The following is a 20,467-nucleotide window of genomic DNA, read 5'->3' as shown; positions in this document are numbered from 1 at the left end:
TATATGTATATAGAAAATGAAGAAACACGACGGAGAAGGTGAAGACAATGCAAAGTTGAAGAACATGAACAACTGAGGAATTTCAAAAAACTAACTCAAATTGAAGATTTTCAACTTTTGTGGTGGCGTGACCCACCGTATAAGAATGATGATTTCAGACACCGCGTACAATTGTCGTAGGGTTCTGAGAATCAAATTCTTCATTAATTTCTTCATACTTAGAGTGTTATTCTTCATTGATTGAAGAAAAACGTTTCTTCATGTGTTGCGCATCTAAGTCATCAATTTTGCATAAGTGTTAGGATGAGTATCCTTTTCAAAGAACATTCAAAGATTCTTGGATATTTAGCTCACACCGCAACTTGCTAAATCTCTTCTCATCCAAGGGCTTTGTGAAGATATCGGCTAGCTGTTCTTCAGTCTTCACATGCTCAATAGAAATGTCGCCCTTCAACACATGATCGCGAAGAAAATGATGACGAATCTGAATGTGCTTTGTCTTCGAGTGTTGAACTGGGTTGTGAGCAATCTTGATGGCACTCTCATTGTCACAGAAGAGAGGCACATTCTTCACGTTGACGCCGTAGTCCTTGAGAGTTTGCTTCATCCACAGCAATTGAGCACAGCAAGAACCAGCAGCAATGTACTCAGCTTCAGCAGTAGACAGTGATACGCAGTTCTGTTTCTTCGAGGACCAACAAACCAAAGATCGTCCGAGGAAATGACATGTATCAGATGTTGACTTGCGGTCCACACGATCACCAGCATAGTCAGAGTCAGAATATCCAATGAGATCAAAAGCCGAGCCCTTGGGGTACCATAATCCAAGTGTTGGTGTGTGAGCTAGATATCGACGAATATGCTTCACAGCCTTATGGTGTGATTCCTTTGGTGTAGCTTGAAAACAGGCACACATGCAAACACTAAGCATAATATCTAGCCTAGATGCACATAAATACAATAAAGAACCAATCATGGAGCGGCATACCTTTTGATTGAAGTCAATAGCATTTTCATCAGTGCACACATGACCATTTGTGGGCATAGGAATTTTGACGCCTTTGCAATCTTGCATGCCGAATTTCCTCAGTACATCCTTGAGGTATTTCTCCTGAGATATGAATATGCCATTTCGCTGTTAACGAATTTGAAGACCTAAGAAGAATTTCAACTCTCCCATCATAGACATTTGATATTCTTCACTCATCATATAGGCAAATTCATCACTATAACGTTGGTCAGTACAACCAAAGATAATATCATCAACATATATTTGGCACACAAACAATTCACCATCATAAGATTTAGTGAAAAGAGTAGGGTCGAGTGAACCAGGTTTGAAGCCTTTCTTCATGAGGAATTCCTTCGAAGTATCATACCACGCCCGAGGGGCCTGTTTGAGGCCACAGAGGGCCTTATTGAGTCTGAAGACTTTGTCAGGATGCTTAGGATCTTCAAAACCTGGGGGTTGAGCAACATATACTTCTTCCTCAAGCTTACCATTGAGGAATGCACTTTTCACATCCATTTGATATAAAGTGATATCATGATGGTTAGCATAAGCAAGTAATATGCGAATAGCTTCAAGTCTAGCAACAGGTGCAAAAGTTTCATCGAAATCAATTCCTTCAACCTGTGTGTAGCCTTGAGCTACAAGTTGTGCCTTATTCCTCACCACAATGCCATTTTCATCTTGCTTGTTGCGGTAGATCCACTTTGTGTCAATGATATTGTGTTTGCGAGGATCTGGACGATTGACCAGTTCCCAGACGTTGTTGAGCTCGAACTGATGTAATTCTTCTTGCATGGCCTGAATCCACTCAGGCTCCAGAAATGCTTCATCTACCTTAGTGGGCTTTGTGATAGAGACAAAAGCATAGTGCCCACAAAAGTTAGATAAATGTGAAGCTTTTGAGCGTGTGAGAGGGCCTGGTGCTTTAATGTCATCGATGATCTTTTCAACTTGCACTTCTTTTGCAACGCGAGGATGAGTTGGTTGTCGTCGAGGAATTTGATCAGCATTTTCTTCAGCACCATTTTCTTCAGCATTTTCTTTAGGTGCATTAGCTCGACGTTCTTCACGTTCTGAAATGAATTCTTCAGCAGATTCTTTGGTAGGAATGACATCCTCAGTAGCCTTGAACTTGATAGTTTCCTCAGGTGCTGGTTCATCTATCACAGAGGGTAGGTGCTCTCTTTGCGAGCCATTAGTTTCATCGAACCGCACATCTACAGTTTCAACAACCTTGTGAAGAACGTTGTTGAAGACTCTGTAGGTGTGCGAGTCCTTTCCGTAACCAAGCATAAAACCTTCATGTGCTTTCGGTGCAAATTTAGCATTGTGATGAGGATCTCTAATCCAACATTTAGCACCGAAGACTTTGAAATAACTCACATTGGGTTTCTTGTCAGTGAGGAGTTCATAGGGAGTCTTCTTGAAGAATTTGTGAAGATATACCCTGTTGATGATGTGGCATGCAGTATAAATTGCCTCAATCCAGAAGTGACAAGGCGTCTTGTACTCATCAAGCATAGTGCGAGCCATCTCAACAAGAGTTCTGTTCTTGCGCTCCATGAGTAATACCAAGTTCATCAAGACCAGAATTCTTGAACTCAGTTCCATTGTCACTTCTGATGTGCTTGATCTTCACACCAAAGTTGGTTGAAGCCCTCGAGGAAAATCGTTTGAAGACTTCCTGCACTTCATATTTGTAAGTAACAATGTGTACCCATGTGTATCGAGAGTAATCATCAACAATAACAAAGCCATAGAGAGATGCATCATTTGTGACAGCTGAGTAATGGTTAGGACCAAAGAGGTCCATGTGAAGCAATTCGAATGGTCGAGTAGTGGTCATGATAGTCTTCGCTGGATGCTTAGCCTTGGTCATCTTTCCAGATTCACAAGCTCCACACAAGTGATCCTTGAGGATTTTTACATTCTCAATGCCAATGACATGCTTCTTCTGCGCAAGCGTGTGCAAATTCCTCATGCCTGCATGACCAAGTCGTCGATGCCATAGCCACCCTTCTAAAGCTTTTGCAAGTAGGCACATGGCTGGTTGCGGTCCTGTAGAGAAATCAACAATATACAAGTCTCCTTTCCTAAAGCCTTCGAAGACTTTGGAATTGTCAGCTTCCATAACCACAACACAACGATACTTGCCAAAGACAACTACCATATCAAGATCACAAAGCATTGAGACAGACATGAGGTTGTATCCTAAGGACTCGACAAGCATGACTTTGTCCATGTGTCGATTCTTTATGATCGCAACCTTACCTAGACCCAATACCTGACTTTTGCCTTTGTCAGCGAAGATGATATGCTTCAGATGCGATGGTGATAAGGGAGCATCCATCAATAGATTCTTGTCACCAGTCATGTGATTAGTACATCCACTATCGAGGACCCACTCAGTGGCTTTGGGTTGATCATCCTGCAGATGAATTAGTGCAGCTTATGAACTTCATAAACTTCATCAGTGAAGAATATGACATCACAATTCATGAGACCAATTTCATCAAGCAGTGCAATAGTTAAAACAATATGAGGACGTGAGAAATGAAAGTTCATTTCTTCATGATTAGCCTGCGTCCTTTCAGGCACTTTTCAGGTCTCCAGCAAATTCTTAAGATGTTTTAAGTATGTCTGGAGACCTGACCCTGCATAAAAGATTACTTCTTTTTCTTCAGCACCCACATCTGAAGGGGTGGCAAAGAGTTCATCACTCTGCGAGCTCCATACGAGAAAGGTGGCATAGAAGCCAATCCATTTTGTTTCACATAAGAGGAGTTAGGGTAAGCATATGAATAAGCAGAGAAATTCTTCGAGGACTTATGAACATAATGATTAGAAGAATAATGCTCATATTCATAGCCCTTAGCTCTTCCCTGCGAAACAGAGTTGTTAGCACGATGTTCATATGAGGACTTTGATCCTTTCGAGGAATTTGATCCATGTGAGGAATTTGGTCCGTATGAGGACTTCGATCCATATGAAGAATTTGGTCCATATGAAGAATTTGATCTGGGGTTCCTATTCTTCACAGGTGGTGTCATGAGGACATTCACCTGAAGACTTTCAAGGCACCTTTTGGGAACCCAGATTTTCTTCATAGGAGAACCGTTTCTGCAGTTAGTGCCAACATATCTAGCAAATACTTCACCATTCTGATTTTTAAACAGTTTATAGTTGGAGTCAAATGACTCATCAGAAGAATGAGAAGATTCACATGTAAAGCCAGATAAATTAGATGGATCAACTGGAGGTCCCTTTGCAGCAACCCATGAGGTTTTGGGGTACTGCTCAGGATTCCAATATGTACCATCAGCGTTGAGTTTCCTCTCAAAGGCAATACCCTCTTTCCTAGGGTTCCTGTTGAGGATCTGCTTTTTAAGCACATCACAAAGAGTCTGATGCCCTTTGAGGCTTTTGTACATGCCTGTCATGTACAATTCCTTCAGCCCTGCATTGTCAGTGATACTAGCAATGTCCTCAGATGAGGAATTAGTGATAACAGAGACAGTTGAAGAATTTTTAGCATTAGAAGCATTTGAACATTCAGGTGAAGAATTAGCAGATTCACGTTCAATGCATTTCAAACATGGAGGAACAAATTCTTCCTGAGCAGCGCTGATTTGTTGAGCAAGTAATGAATGGCACTCCTTCTGAAGATCTTCATAACTCACTCTTAGCTTCTCAAGATCTTGAAAGCTTCTCATGATCAGATAAGAGAGTGTTATGTTGATCTTGAAGGGTGTCATACTTAGTATGAAGTCTCTGAAGACTTTCAGCCAAAGCTTTTGACTGATCCATTTCTTCACCCAACATATCATCGCTCTTATGTAGCATGTATTGAACTTTTTCCAAAGCTCCTTGTTGTTTAGTGGCAAGGGAAGCAAGTTTGACATAGCTGGGTCCAAATTCATCACCAGATTCATCATCACTTGACTCGGATAGGTAGCATTCAGTTACCTCAGCACTTTTTGCCATAAGGCATGATGAAGAGGATGATGATTCTGGTTCGAATGTCATCGCTTTGAGAGATTCCTTGGAGTCCTCAAACCAAGGATCATGACGGGTTCGATGACCTTCATAGACCTGAGACGGTCCCAGATAAGCTTCGCATGATTGAGATGCATGATGTTCCTGAACTGATTTTGAGATAGACAGGAGCAGATAACGTCCTTCGCCGTGAGGTTGAGAAGAGTGTACTTGCGAATGTCATCAGCTTCCGCCGTCTTGCACAGATCGGTAAGACCAATCTCAGTGACGGTCCACAGTTCGTTGTTCATCGCCATGAGGCGCTTCTTCATCATGGCCTTCCACTTGGGATACTCGTGACCATCAAAGATGGGGCATGTAACTTTCTTCATACCTGCGGTCGACATAACTAAAACTCCAGGCGGTTAAACCAAAATCACATAGAACAAGGGAGTACCTTGCTCTGATACCTATTGAAAGTGCGTTATATCAACTAGAGGGGGGTGAATGGGTGATTTTTATGAATTCTTCACTGAGGAATTTGTCGATGAGGAAATTCCTTAGCGAAGAACTACTTGCAGCGGAATAAGTACTCAACAGTATGCATAGCAAAACACAAGCATGGTCATCATGATGAAATGAGGACAAGCACAGAGTACAGAAAGCGTAAACACAGGATAAAACAGGATGAAGACAAACAGACCGAAGAATTTGAACTGAGGAAATTGAGAAAGTCTTCAGTCAAAGTCTTCAAACACATATATGAACAAGTGCACAACACAGTAATGAGGAAATGAAAGAGTTGAGGAAATAGAACCAGTAGGCTTGGTGAAGACAATGATTTGGTAGACCAGTTCCAACTGTTGTCTCAGTTGTACGTCTGGTTGGAGCGGCTAGGTATTTAAACCTGAGGACACACAGTCCTCACCGTATTCTCCTTGAGCTAAGGTCACACAGACCTCGCCCAATCACTCGTGGTAAGTCTTCAGGTGACTTCCAAACCTTCACAAACTCGGTCACTCGGCGATCCACAATTTCCTCTTGGATGCTCTAGACCATGACGCCTAACCGTCTGGAAGAAGCACAGTCTTCAAAGGTAACAAGCGTCGGATCCACGCAGGATCAATCTCTTCAGTGATGCTCAATCACTTGGGGTTTGTAGGTGTTTGGGTTTGGGTTTTCCTCACTTAATGATTTTCGCTCAAAGTCCTCGGAGGATGGGATGCTCTCAAATGACAAGTGTCAGTTTCTCTCGGAGCAGCCAACCAGCTAGTGGTTGTAGGGGGCGGCTGTTTATAGCCTAGGGAGCAGCCCGTCATGATAAGACATAAATGCCCTTCAATGATATGACCGTTAGGTGGGTAGATATTTTGGGACAGCTGGCGCATAGCACAGCAACGGTCAGAAATTTGAGTATCAAATTCCTCAGGGCTATCATGTTCCTCACTGTGTAGGCAATCCGCACTGGCGAATTCCTAACTCCTCAGTCAGAACAAATTCCCCAGAGACCAGAAGAACTTCGTCTCTGTCACTGAAGAATATGACTGAACTGTATGAGATTTCGAATGGCTTCACTCGAAGGGATTGGTAGGTGTAGGATTTTGAGTTGAGCATCACATGGAAATTTTTCCTTGGTATTTCGTCGACCCCCTTTAACAGTATGGTGTTTCCTATGACTCAAGAAAGAGAAAATGAAACTACGAAAACAAAAGTCTTCACGCTTCATGTTCCTCAAACGAATACCAAGTCTTCAAGGTCACACCAATTTCTTCACTTTCAAAGTCTTCAGAAATCCGAAGTCTTCAGTCGAAGAACTTCATTTTTAGGGGTCGACTTTCACTGTAAATATCAAACTCCTCATAGACTTATAGACCTGTGTACACTCATAAACACATTAGTCCCTTAACCTATAAGTCTTCAATACACCAAAATCACTAAGGGGCACTAGATGCACTTACAAGGGGGTCTCAGCAGCGGCAGCAGCTAGCGGATGATCGTCCAGCATTGGATAGCATCGTCCCATCCATGCCGAGAAGCATCGTTGGTTCCGCCCCGGGGACGCACTCCTGGATAGATACCTTGTGGATGACATCATAGAGAACACTGACTGTGAGCTACACTTCAAAATGAAGAACATATCCATGAAGGTGGAGGACGCCGTTGCTTTTACAAATCCCCCTGAAGCAACCTTCCATTGCAACGCGATTCCAGCGGGCTATGCTCGTGTCTTGGTTGATGAGGTGGTCGACCAATATTCGGGGCTAGAGCTTGACATTCCTGGAGGTGACGACGAGCACACACTGGGAGAGGCCATACATCATATCATCCTATGGAGAAAGGATTGCATCATCTTTCGAAGGCCACCGACACCGCGTCAGCCGACTCCTCCTCAAAGTCCGCCATCGAGTCTGCAGACTCCCGCTCCTCCAAGTCCACGAACGCGTGAGGCGACTCCTCCTCGAAGTCCGCCACCATGTCAGCAGACTCCCGCTCCTCCAAGTCCACGAACGCGTGAGCCGACTCCTCCTCGAAGTCCGCTACCATGTCAGCAGACTCCCGCTCCTCCAAGTCCACCAATGCGTGAGCAGACTCCTGCTCCAACTCAGCCACGTCAGCCATCTCCGCCGCCTCAGCAATCGCAGAAGAGAGCCGCCGCAGCTATGGTGCGTAGTGGTACGAGTTGAGGTAGTACATGAGGTACCGGCAGAGGCAAGCGATATAAATATGGTCCAAGCCTCACTCCTCTTCCTCAGAGGCCTTATGACATGACTGCTACCTCTTGAGCGCTGCGTTAGTTTTCACTTGAAGAGGAAAGGGTGATGCAGTAAAGCAGCGTAAGTATTTCCCTCAGTTTTTGAGAACCAAGGTATCAATCTAGTAGGAGGCCATGCACGAGTCCCTCGCACCTACACAAACAAATAAAATCCTCGCAGCCAACGCAATAAAGGGGTTGTCAATCCCTTCACGGTCACTTACGAAATTGAGATCTGATAGATATGATAAGATAATATTTTTGGTATTTTTATAATAAAGATGCAAAGTAAAATAAAAGGCAATGAAAATAGCTAAGTGTTGGAAGATTAATATGATGGAAAATAGACTCGGGGGCCATAGGTTTCACTAGTGGCTTCTCTCGAGAGCATAAGTATTACGGTGGGTAAACAAATTACTATTGAGCAATTGACAGAACTGAGCATAGTTATGAGAATATCTAGGTATGATCATGTATATAGGCATCACGTCCGCGACAAGTAGACCGACTCCTGCCAGCATCTACTACTATTACTCCACACATCGACCGCTATCCAGCATGCATCTAGAGTATTAAGTTCAAAAGAACAGAGTAACGCTTTAAGTAAGATGACATGATGTAGAGGGATAAACTCATGCAATATGATATAAACCCCATCTTGTTATCCTCAATGGCAACAATACAATACAATACAATACAATACAATACAATACAATACAATACAATACAATACAATACAATACAATACGTGCCCTGTGGGAAAGGACACTGCAAGATTGAACCCAAAGCTAAGCACTTCTCCCATTGCAAGAAAGATCAATCTAGTAGGCCAAACCAAACTGATAATTCGAAGAGACTTGCAAAGATAACCAATCATACATAAAAGAATTCAGAGAAGATTCAAATATTGTTCATAGATAAACTTGATCATAAACCCACAATTCATCGGTCTCAACAAACACACCGCAAAAGAAGATTACATCGAATAGATCTCCACAAGAGAGGGGGAGAACATTGTATTGAGATCCGAAAAGAGAGAAGAAGCCATCTAGCTAATAACTATGGACCCAAAGGTCTGAGGTAAACTACTCACACATCATCGGAGAGGCTATGGTGTTGATGTAGAAGCCCTCCGTGCTCGATGCCCCCTCCGGCGGAGCTCCGGAAAAAGGCCCCAAGATGGGATCTCACGGGTACAGAAGGTTGCGGCGGTGGAATTAGGTTTTTGGCTCCGTATCTGGTAGTTTGGGGGTACGTAGGTATATATAGGAGGAAGAAGTACGTCGGTGGAGCAACGTGGGCCCTACGAGGGTGGAGGGCGCGCCCAGGGGGGTGGGCGCGCCCCCCTACCTCGTGCCTTCCTGGCTGACGTCTTGACGTAGGGTCCAAGTCCTCTGGATCACGTTCGTTCCAAAAATCACGTTCACGAAGGTTTCATTTCGTTTCGACGCCGGTTGATATTCTTTTTCTGCGAAACTCTGAAATAGGCAAAAAAAAGCAATTCTGGGCTGGGCCTCCGGTTAATAGGTTAGTCCCAAAAGTAATATAAAAGTGTATAATAAATCCCATTAATGTCCAAAACAGAATATAATATAGCATGGAACAATCAAAAATTATAGATACCTTGGAGACGTATCAAGCATCCCCAAGCTTAATTCCTGCTCGTCCTCGAGTAGGTAAATGATAAAAACAGAATTTTTGATGTGGAATGCTACTTGGCATAATTTCAATGTAATTCTATTAATTGTGGTATGAATATTCAGATCCAAAAGATTCAAGACAAAAGTTTAATATTGACATAAAAATAATAATAGTTCAAGCATACTAACTAAGCAATTATGTCTTCTCAAAATAACATGGCAAAAGAAAGTTATCCCTACAAAATCATATAGTCTGGCTATGCTCTATCTTCACCACACAAAGTATTTAAATCATGTACAACCCCGATGACAAGCCAAGCAATTGTTTCATACTTTTGATGTTCTCAAACTTTTTCAATCTTCACGCAATACATGAGCGTGAGCCATGGACATAGCACTATATGTGGAATAGAACGGTGGTTGTGGAGAAGACAAAAAAGGAGAAGATAGTCTCACATCAACTAGGCGTATCAACGGGCTATGGAGATGCCCACTAATAGATATCAATGTGAGTGAGTAGGGATTGCCATGCAAGGGATGCACTAGAGCTATAAGTATATGAAAGCTCAACAAAGAAACTAAGTGGGTGTGCATCCAACTTGCTTGCTCACGAAGACCTAGGGCATTTTGAGGAAGCCCATCATTGGAATATACAAGCCAAGTTCTATAATGAAAATTTCCCACTAGTATATGAAAGTGATATCATAGGAGACTCTCTATCATGAAGATCATGGTGCTACTTTAAAGCACAAGTGTGGTAAAAGGATAGTAACATTGTCCCTTCTCTCTTTTTCTCTCATCATTTTTTTGGGCCTTCTCTTTTTTTATGGCCTTTTTTTTAGTCCGGAGTCTCATCCCGACTGGGGGAATCATAGTCTCCATCATCCTTTCCTCACTTGGGACAATGCTCTAAAAAATGATGATCATCACACTTTTATTTACTTACAACTCAACAATTACAACTCAATACTTAGAACAAAATATGACTCTATGTGAATGCCTCCGGCGGTGTACCAGGATATGCAATGAATCAAGAGTGACATGTATGAAAGAATTATGAACGGTGGCTTTGCCACAAATACAATGTCAACTATATGATCATGCAAAGCAATATGAAAATGATGGAGCGTGTCATAATAAACGGAACGGTGGAAAGTTGCATGGCAATATATCTCGGAATGGCTATGGAAATGCCATGGTAGGTAGGTATGGTGGCTGTTTTGAGGAAGGTATATGGTGGGTGTATGATACCGGCGAAAAGTGTGCGGTATTAGAGAGGCTAGCAATGGTGGAAGGAAGAAAAGTGCGTATAATCCATGGACTCAACATTAGTCATAAAGAACTCATATACTTATTGCAAAAATCTACAAGTTATCAAAGCAAAGTATTACGCGCATGCTCCTAGGGGGATAGATTGGTAGAAAAAGACCATCGCTCGTCCCCGACCGCCACTCATAAGGAAGACAATCAATAAATAAATCATGCTCCGACTTCATCACGTAACGGTTCACCATACGTGCATGCTAGGGAAATCACAAACTTTAGCACAAGTATTTCTCAAATCCAAAACTACTCAACTAGCATGACTCTAATATCACCATCTCCATATCTCAAAACAATTATCAAGTATCAAACTTCTCATAGTATTCAACACACTCATAAGAATTTTTTTACTAATCTTGAATGCCTATCATAATTAAAGAAAATTACCATGCTGTTTTGTAGGACTCTAAAAATAATCTAAGTGAAGCATGAGAGAACAATAGTTTCTATAAAACAAAACCACCACCGTGCTCTAAAAGATATAAGTGAAGCATAGAGCAAAAACTATATAACTCAAAAGGTATAAGTGAAGCACATAGAGTATTCTAACAATTTCTGAATCATGTGTGTCTCTCTCAAAAGGGTGTGTACAGCAAGGATGATTGTGGCAAACTGACAAACAAAGACTCAAATAATACAAGATGCTCCAAGCAAAACACATATCATGTGGTGAATAAAAATATAGCTCCAAGTAAAGTTACCGATGGAAGTAGACGAAAGAGGGGATGCCTTCCGGGGCATCCCCAAGCTTTGGCTTTTAGGTGTCCTTAGATTATCTTGGGGTGCCATGGGCATCCCCAAGCTTAGGCTCTTGCCACTCCTTGTTCCATAATCCATCAAATCTTTTACCCAAAACTTGAAATCTTCACAACACAAAACTTAACAGAAAATCTCGTGAGCTCCGTTAGCGAAAGAAAACAAAACACCACTTCAAGGTACTGTAATGAACTCATTCTTTATTTATATTGGTGTTAAACCTACTGTATTCCAACTTCTCTATGGTTTATAAACTATTTTATTAGCCATAGATTCATCAAAATAAGCAAACAACACACGAAAAACAGAATTTGTCAAAAACAGAACAGTCTGTAGTAATCTGTAACTAACGCAAACTTCTGGAACTCCAAAAAATCTACCAAAATAAGACGACCTAGAAAATTTGTTTATTGATCAGCAGCAATTGAAATCAATATTTTATCACGTTCTGGTCATTTTTAACAATTGTTTTCGTGAACGGAAAGTTTCTGGAATTTACAGCAAGATCAAATAACTGTCATCCAAGAAGATCCTATAGGTTTAACTTGGCACAAACACTAATTAAAACATAAAAAAATCTAACCAGAGGCTAGATCAAAGATTTATTCCTAAACAGAAGCAAAAATAAAAAAACTAAAAATAAAATTGGGTTGCCTCCCAACAAGCGCTATCTTTAAAGCCTTTTAGCTAGGCATTGATAATTTTAATGATGCTCACATGAAAGACAAGAATTGAAGCACAAAGAGAGCATCATGAAACATGTGCAAACACATCTAAGTAGCATGCTTCCTATGCATAGGCATATTATAAGCAAACAAATTTGCAAGGCAAGCAAAAACTAGCATATGCAAGGAAGCGGAAAGAAACATTAGCAATCTCAACATAACGAGAGGTAATTTAGTAACATGAAAATTTCTACAACAATATTTTCCTCTCTCATAATAATTACATGTAGGATCATAAGAAAATTCAGCAATATAGCTATCACAAAACATATGCTTAACACGATTCACATGTATGCAAAGTTGACACTCTTCCAAAATAGTGGGATTAACATTAGCTAAAGTCATGACCTCTCCAAACCCACTTTTATCAAAAACTTCATAAGATTGATCAAAATCCAAATATGTGGAATCTAAAGTTGACACTCTTCCAAACCCACTTTCAATAATATTGCAAACATTATTATCAATCTCATATTCATCATGGGGCTTAAATAAATTTTCAAGATCATAAGAAGAATCACCCCAATCATGATCATTGCAACAAGTAGTAGACATAGCAAAACTAGCATCCCCAAGCTTAGGGTTTTGCATATTATTAGCACAATTGACATTAAGAAAATTTATAGTAAAATTATTGCAATCATGCTTTTCATCGAAGGAACTACCAAGTATGGGTGCAATAGCAACGATCTTATGTTTAACGTAAGGAACTATAGCAAATTCATCTTCATAAATATTGGCATCATGGCCACAAGGATAGCAATCATCATGTTCATCAAGGGATATTTCAATCAAATCATCGGGATCATAATTATCTATAGATTCGTGCATATCATTATTTTCTTTAGAAGCAACGGTCATTCTTTCAATAAATTCTTTGACATAGACATTATGAGCATAGTTTTCATAGCAATATTCAAGTATGTCAAGATTTTCAGATTCGTAAAGAGTAGTATCATACTTTTCAAACAAAGAAGCAACTTCATAAGCACCCTTAAAAGCAACAAATTCTTCAATTTGTTCGATATCGTAGTAACTATAAACACCCTTTACATAAGAAGATAAGATTTTATTTTCATTAAACTCACATAGGTAGGGAAGGTGTTTTTTAGGGTTCTTAGAGCAACAAATAATATCACAAATTTCACAAAGATTCCAAGCATAACACAACAATTTATTTATTTGATTCCATAAGAGTCTCCCTTTTTCAGACAAACGGTGACGCACAAAATGAGCATCCTCATCTAAAGATTTCCCATCAACTAGGCTAGTTGGGGTTTCAGCACGAGCGCATAAGGATCGAAGATGATCCAAGTAGAACACTTTAAGTGGATCCATATCAATAGATTTTTAGCAAGCAAAGATGCAAGCAAATAGAAGGCACGTGGAAACACAAACAAAGAGGCATACGGGAAGAAGGCGAATAAAACGGCAAGGGTGAAGTGGGGGGAGAGGAAAACGAGAGGCAAATGGCAAATAATGTAATGCGGGAGATAAGGGTTTGTGATGGGTACTTGGTATGTTGACTTTTGCGTAGACTCCCCGGCAACGGCGCCAGAAATGGCTCGTTGTCGGGAGTCAAATCTTGACCTGACTTGGCATAGGCCTCCCCGGCAACGGCACCAGAAATCCTTCTTGCTACCTCTTGAGCATTGCGTTGGTTTTCCCTTGAAGAGGAAAGGGTGATGCAGTAAAGCAGCATAAGTATTTCCCTCAGTTTTTGAGAACCAAGGTATCAATCCAGTAGGAGGCCACGCACGAGTCCCTCGCACCTACACAAACAAATAAAATCCTCGCAACCAACGCAATAAAGGGGTTGTCAATCCCTTTACGGTCACTTACGAAAGTGAGATCTGATAGATATGATAAGATAATATTTTTGGTATTTTTATAATAAATATGCAAAGTAAAATAAAAGGCAATGAAAATAGCTAAGTGTTGGAAGATTAATATGATGGAAAATAGACCCGGGGGCCATAGGTTTCACTAATGGCTTCTCTCGAGAGCATAAGTATTACGGTGGGTAAACAAATTACTGTTGAGCAATTGACAGAATTGAGCATAGTTATGAGAATATCTAGGTATGATCATGTATATAGGCATCACGTCCGCGACAAGTAGACCGGCTCCTGCCTGCATCTACTACTATTACTCCACACATCGACCGCTATCCAGCATGCATCTAGAGTATTAAGTTCAAAAGAACAGAGTAACGCTTTAAGTAAGATGACATGATGTAGAGGGATAAACTCATGCAATATGATATAAACCCCATCTTGTTATCCTCGATGGCAACAATACAATACGTGCCTTGCTGCCCCTACTGTCACTTGGAAAGGACACTGCAAGATTGAACCCAAAGCTAAGCACTTCTCCCATTGCAAGAAAGATCAATCTAGTACGCCAAACCAAACTGATAATTTGAAGAGACTTGCAAAGATAACCAATCATACATAAAAGAATTCAGAGAAGATTCAAATATTGTTCATAGATAAACTTGATCATAAACCCACAATTCATCGGTCTCAACAAACACATCGCAAAAGAAGATTACATCGAATAGATCTCCACAAGACAGGGGGAGAACATTGTATTGAGATCCAAAAAGAGAGAAGAAGCCATCTAGCTAATAACTATGGACCCGAAGGTTTGAGGTAAACTACTCACACATCATCGGAGAGGCTACGGTGTTGATGTAGAAGCCCTCTGTGCTCGATGCCCCTCCGGCGGAGCTCCGGAAAAAGGCCCCAAGATGGGATCTCACAGGTACAGAAGTTTGCGGCGGTGGAATTAGGTTTTTGGCTCCGTATCTGGTAGTTTGGGGGTACGTAGGTATATATAGGAGGAAGAAGTACGTCGGTGGAGCAACGTGGGCCCCACGAGGGTGGAGGGCGCGCCCAGGGGGGTAGGCGCGCCCCCCTACCTCGTGCCTTCCTGGTTGATGTCTTGACGTAGGGTCCAAGTCCTCTGGATCAATAAAAAATTATAGATAGGTTGGAGACGTATCAGTGACCGAGGAGCAAAACGAAGCCATAGTGCGGGCCCAAGTGGACGCCCATTTTGGACCGAAACCGGCACCGCCGCCAAGGGAGAAAGTGCCTGAGAAAATTATTAACCACTTTATTCATATGGTAAGAAAACCAGCTCCCAAGCCTGTTGACTCAGACTATGAGCGCCAAATCAGGAAGGCACATCGAGCACGACTACAGAAAGAAGCGAGCTCGAGCTCGAGCCAACAAGCAGCTGTCAAAAAATGCGGGAAAACCGTTTCCCAGCTAGGAGAACAGGCGGCGGAATCGATCCCCCCGCTTGTTGTACAAACAACACATAAGAGTACCGGCGCCCTATATATATGTGGGCAAACCGTTAACGTTCCCCAGTTGGGCAATGTGGTAATAACCGAGGAGCATATAATGCAGGCTGAAATTCTCAAGATCACTATTGGACAACTCCTCGAGATCGAGCCCATGTCTCCCCTTAGAGAGGAGGAAATAAAACGGAAATATGTCCGAGGCCAACCTTTTGTCAAGCCAGACGAGGTCAAGAACCTCCCAACAAGAATGTATGAATTGCATCAGTGGTACATGAACATTACCAAGAATTCCAATCGAGAGTCCCTCATGGTGAATGTCAAGGAGGAGCATTACTTCCATGAGAAAGCTCAGCCCGTTGAGTATACAGAACTGTTTCAATTATTCAATCAAGATGCACTCGACAAATCTATCGTCAGTTGCTATTGTCTGTAAGTGATTTCTCTATGTTATTTAAGTCTCAAGCTAGATGTAGTGATCATTTTGATCAATCATTACATGTAATTATCCTCACTATATTCTTTTCTGTGGTATTATGCAGGATGAAGATGTATGAAATGAAAAATCTGGACGCTATGGCATTGGGTTCATTGACCCAAATACCGTTAATGTATACACATGGAAAATTCTAAGTTGTCGAGCAAGTTTAGAGGAAAGCATGCTAGCTAGAGTTCTTGAAGCGCCTCAATACCAATGAAGATATACTACTTCCTTACAACTTCGTATGAGTCACACTGTCTTGTACTACAAATTCTGTTTTTGCTTACTAGCTAGTTAGATGTTAATAATTAAGTGTATAGGGTTAGGGTAGTTGATTATTGGCATGCACATGCCCGCTTAATTAAGACATGCAAACGTGTGCGCATGCGGTTTCTACTGGATCTTGTTAGACATTAAAGTTCACGAAGGAAAAGTTGAAGTACTGGACTCACTACTTAAAAAAGAAAGTGACTACACCATCTTGAAGGGGATAGTCAACAGGTAATTTCAATCATTATTAACTATATCTCGGCCTATTTAGTTCGTCATTTCCTGATATGAACTATTTAATAACCCCTTTATTAATTTTCTTTGCCGGCGGGCAGGGCTTGGGCAAAGTTCATCAAGGTGACTCCAGAAAAATGGGCAGAAAAGCTGTTTTGGTATCGACCCAAGGTAAGTAATTAACTAGTACTAGCTAGCTAGCTACCATCTCTTTAATTCTTGTTTCAATACCATTAATTAATTATCATGCTTGATTGATTATTACCTGATTAAATTCAATTCTCGTAAAGGCCCTCAAGCCGGCGTCGGGAACTGATGTGTGTGCATTCTACGTTTGCGAGAACATTCGCATGATAGCGTCCGAAAGGAGCAGATCTCAAAGACAGGACTGGGTACGTTTGTCAGAACACTATTCACAATTTTTACACCATTATCGATATCTAGTCACACAACTAATACACATGCATATTGATCTCCTTCTTAAGAGTTAAGAGAGGTGCGGAAGCAGCTCCTACCAACGGAGCGCATACTAGCACTTCAAGAGGAAATAGTGGGATTTTTGTTCGACCAGGTCATACATCCCCTACTATTACCCGCTACCGCCCCCATGAACCACTTGTCATCGTGCTCCGAAGGCACCAAAGCAACATGTAGGAGAAATTATATATATACCCAGTTAATCGTATAAATATATACATGCATGTGTATGTGTGAATAATGGTGGTTGTGAGACATTCGATGATATATATATATATAATATATATATATATATATATATATATATAGAGAGAGAGAGAGAGAGAGAGATTGACTATTCGTCACCCTGGGTGAGGAATAGTTATTCTTCACCCCCTCTATTTTACCATCAATACACCGTAATTTTACATTCCGTAAGTTTTGTCTTATTTTCGACGTAAAAAGAGACTGTAAAAAAATATATGATCGTCGTAAAAAATATTTTATGTTATGTAAAATTACAAACGTAAAAACATAGTGTAAAATACACATACACTGCAATTTTTCTTGTCTTATGACCTATATTTTTATTTTCTTATGCCAAATTTTATGTAGTGGACCAATAAAAATGTAACTATTTGAATTCCAAACATAATTTAATTATGAAATGATCATTAAATTACCACGGGTGAAGAATAACTTATTCTGCACCCTGGGTGATGAATAGTATCACTATATATATATATATATATATATATATATATATATATATATATATATAATCGGTTCTACGAGAAATTCTATTTATATATCTATATGCATAACGTGTATAATATGTAGTATCGTAAAATACCAGCAAACAAAAAAATATTAAATGGAAAAAACAAAATTAAAGGAAAAATGAAAAATAAAACCAAAACCCCCTCAAATATTGTAGTACCGGTTGGTGTTACCAACCGGTACTAAAGGGCTCCCCGCCCCCGGCGCTGGCTCGTTTCACGTGGGTGCACTTTAGTGCCGGTTCGTGCCTAACCGGTACTAAAGGGGGGGGGACCTTTAGTCCCCACTCTTTAGTGCCGGTTGCGGAACTGGCACTAAAGGCCCTTACGAACCGGTGATACATCCCGATTTTGCACTAGTGTAACTCCGGTGGTAATTGGCCATTAAGCTGATTGGATCCAAGTGCCAGTGTTGTTAGAGACGCTAATTTCAAAATGGTCAAAGGGAAGGAACCATTTATTTGCTTGTTGGAAAGATCTAGGTATTGCAAACTCGGCAGATTTCCTATGGTTCCATTAAGTCCATTAGACAAAAGATTGTATGACAGATCGAGAAAACTTAGTTTAGTACAATCAGCTATTGATCCTGGGATAGGTCCATCAAGGAGATTGAAGTTTAAATTCAAGTATTGGAGATTGGCAAGAGTGCTAATAATTGATGGGATTGGGCATGAGAGATTGTTGTACCTGAGGTCTAGATGGACAAGATGGGGCAAATCTGCAAAGTGAAGAGGCTCATCAAATTCCATAGTCTTCCTACCATACTAGGCATGATAGAAAAAATGTAGTAAAATAGATCGATGGAGGATAGTTTTATACAGTTACCTAGGGATGGTGGGATAAATCCATCAAGATAGTTGCTGGATAGGTATTCGAGCTTCGCGAGAGTGCCAATGCTTGACGGGATTATGCCCGAGAAGGAGTTGCCACTGAGGTCCAAATGGGCAAGATGAGGCAAGTCTGCAAAGTGGAGAGGCTCATCAAATTCCCTAGTGTTTCTACTGTACTAGGCATGGTAGAAAAAAATGTAGTAAGAGAGATTGATTGAGGTTAGTTTAGTACAATTACCTAGGGATGTTGGGATGAATCCATAAAGACTATTGCCAGATAGATCCAAGTATGCTAACTCGGCTAGAACACCAATGCTTGATGGGATTGGGCCCGAGAGATTTTTGTAACTAAGGTCCAGACGGACAAGATGGGACGACTCTGCAAAGTGGAGCTTATCTAACCTGCCACCAAGGCGACAACGCCTCGGAAGCCAAATTTCCACAATGCGGCCATGATGCAGCTCGGTGCTGCAGGCAACGCCAGTCCAGTTACACGGGCTGGTTCCCTTTGTCCATGAATCCAGAGGACAGGTTCCGCTTCTGTATACGCCAGATTTCCATCGTAGAAGTGCCTCAGCCTGCCGATCAAGTGACGAATGCGTGGAATTTGAGGCAGAAGTAAGGTGTGGCAAGGCAAGCAGGAGCAGCAACAGCTGCAGCTCCAAGGCAAGGACAAGGCTCATGTTGTGCATCTCTAGTGGTGAAGCTCCAAGGCACACACAGAACATACATGGACATGGGTAAATAGTCCGTTGATGCAGTTGATTGTTCTAAAGAAAGTGATTGCCAGGCTTGCCGTGTAGTCCATGCTCCAAGGACCGGGCGCAAGACCTCACGTTCTGTTCCACACAAGCATGCATCGCTGATCAGTTTTTTTTTTTTTTCAAAATTGAATTAATACGGCTGAATTGAGCCTGGCGCTGCAGGAACAAGCTCCAAAGCACACACATTACATACATGGATATATAGTCCACTGATGCCATTATTAATAGTTCAAAAGAAAATGATTGCCTGGCTTGCCGTGTAGGCCATGCTCGGCCGGATTCTGGAGCTGTTTCCTCGAAAGACCAAGCGCAAATCTTCCTACAATATGCTCCACACAAGCATGCATCATTGACCATTTTTTCCTCCAAAATTGAATGTTTGGATGAAGACCGACAGTCGTGAGTCCTGAACTTTGTCTGGCTCTGGCGCTGCAGAAACAAGTCCTCACAAGTCACTATCATTCCTTCCAGAATATCACAGTGATTTGTAGATCGATAACCTTTTTCCTCGGGTACCAGATGCAGGATTTGTAGAGAAATTAACCACCAAAGCTTGCAAAACGTCAGCTAGCATGACGGACTACCAATACTGTAGTTACCAACTTTTCATTAACCCTTCAGGTGGCCATGGCGCGGATGATGATTCACCCCAACCTGTAATTACCAAATGAATCGAATTATTAAGAGGATGCTGACTTAACTGAATTTGGGGAAGCCACCTGCTCTCTCCGGAGCCGGATGAGAGAGGTGAGGTCGGGCAGGAGAACGGCGCGACCTGAGACCGCTCAGTTGCATACTCGGCGGCGCTGGCGGGGGAGTTCGCAGATGCGGCGACGCGTCAAGGGCGACAGGGGCCCGGGGCGTAGGACAAGGTGAGATGACATCTGGGACCCACGTCGGAGGGGAGCTTTTTGATTTTATTAAGGGTACCATTGCAAAGAGTGAAAGAGGTTAACAAAAAATTGTTTGCACTGCAAGATCAAACCACACAGTAGAGTAGAATATTTTTCGTAATTAGACTATGTTAGGCACTAGTTAAAATGAGTTCAGAGTAAAACTGTACCATCTATATTGAAAATTGCTGAAAATTGCACTCCGTTATGAATTCTGCCAAATTTATCCCCACTGCTGGGGATGAGTTAAATGTGTGGTTTGGCTTT

This window comes from Aegilops tauschii, chromosome 1 (genome assembly GCF_002575655.3).
Source record: "Aegilops tauschii subsp. strangulata cultivar AL8/78 chromosome 1, Aet v6.0, whole genome shotgun sequence".
In the NCBI taxonomy this organism is placed as follows: Eukaryota; Viridiplantae; Streptophyta; class Magnoliopsida; order Poales; family Poaceae; genus Aegilops; species Aegilops tauschii.
This window is presented reverse-complemented; position numbering follows the sequence as displayed.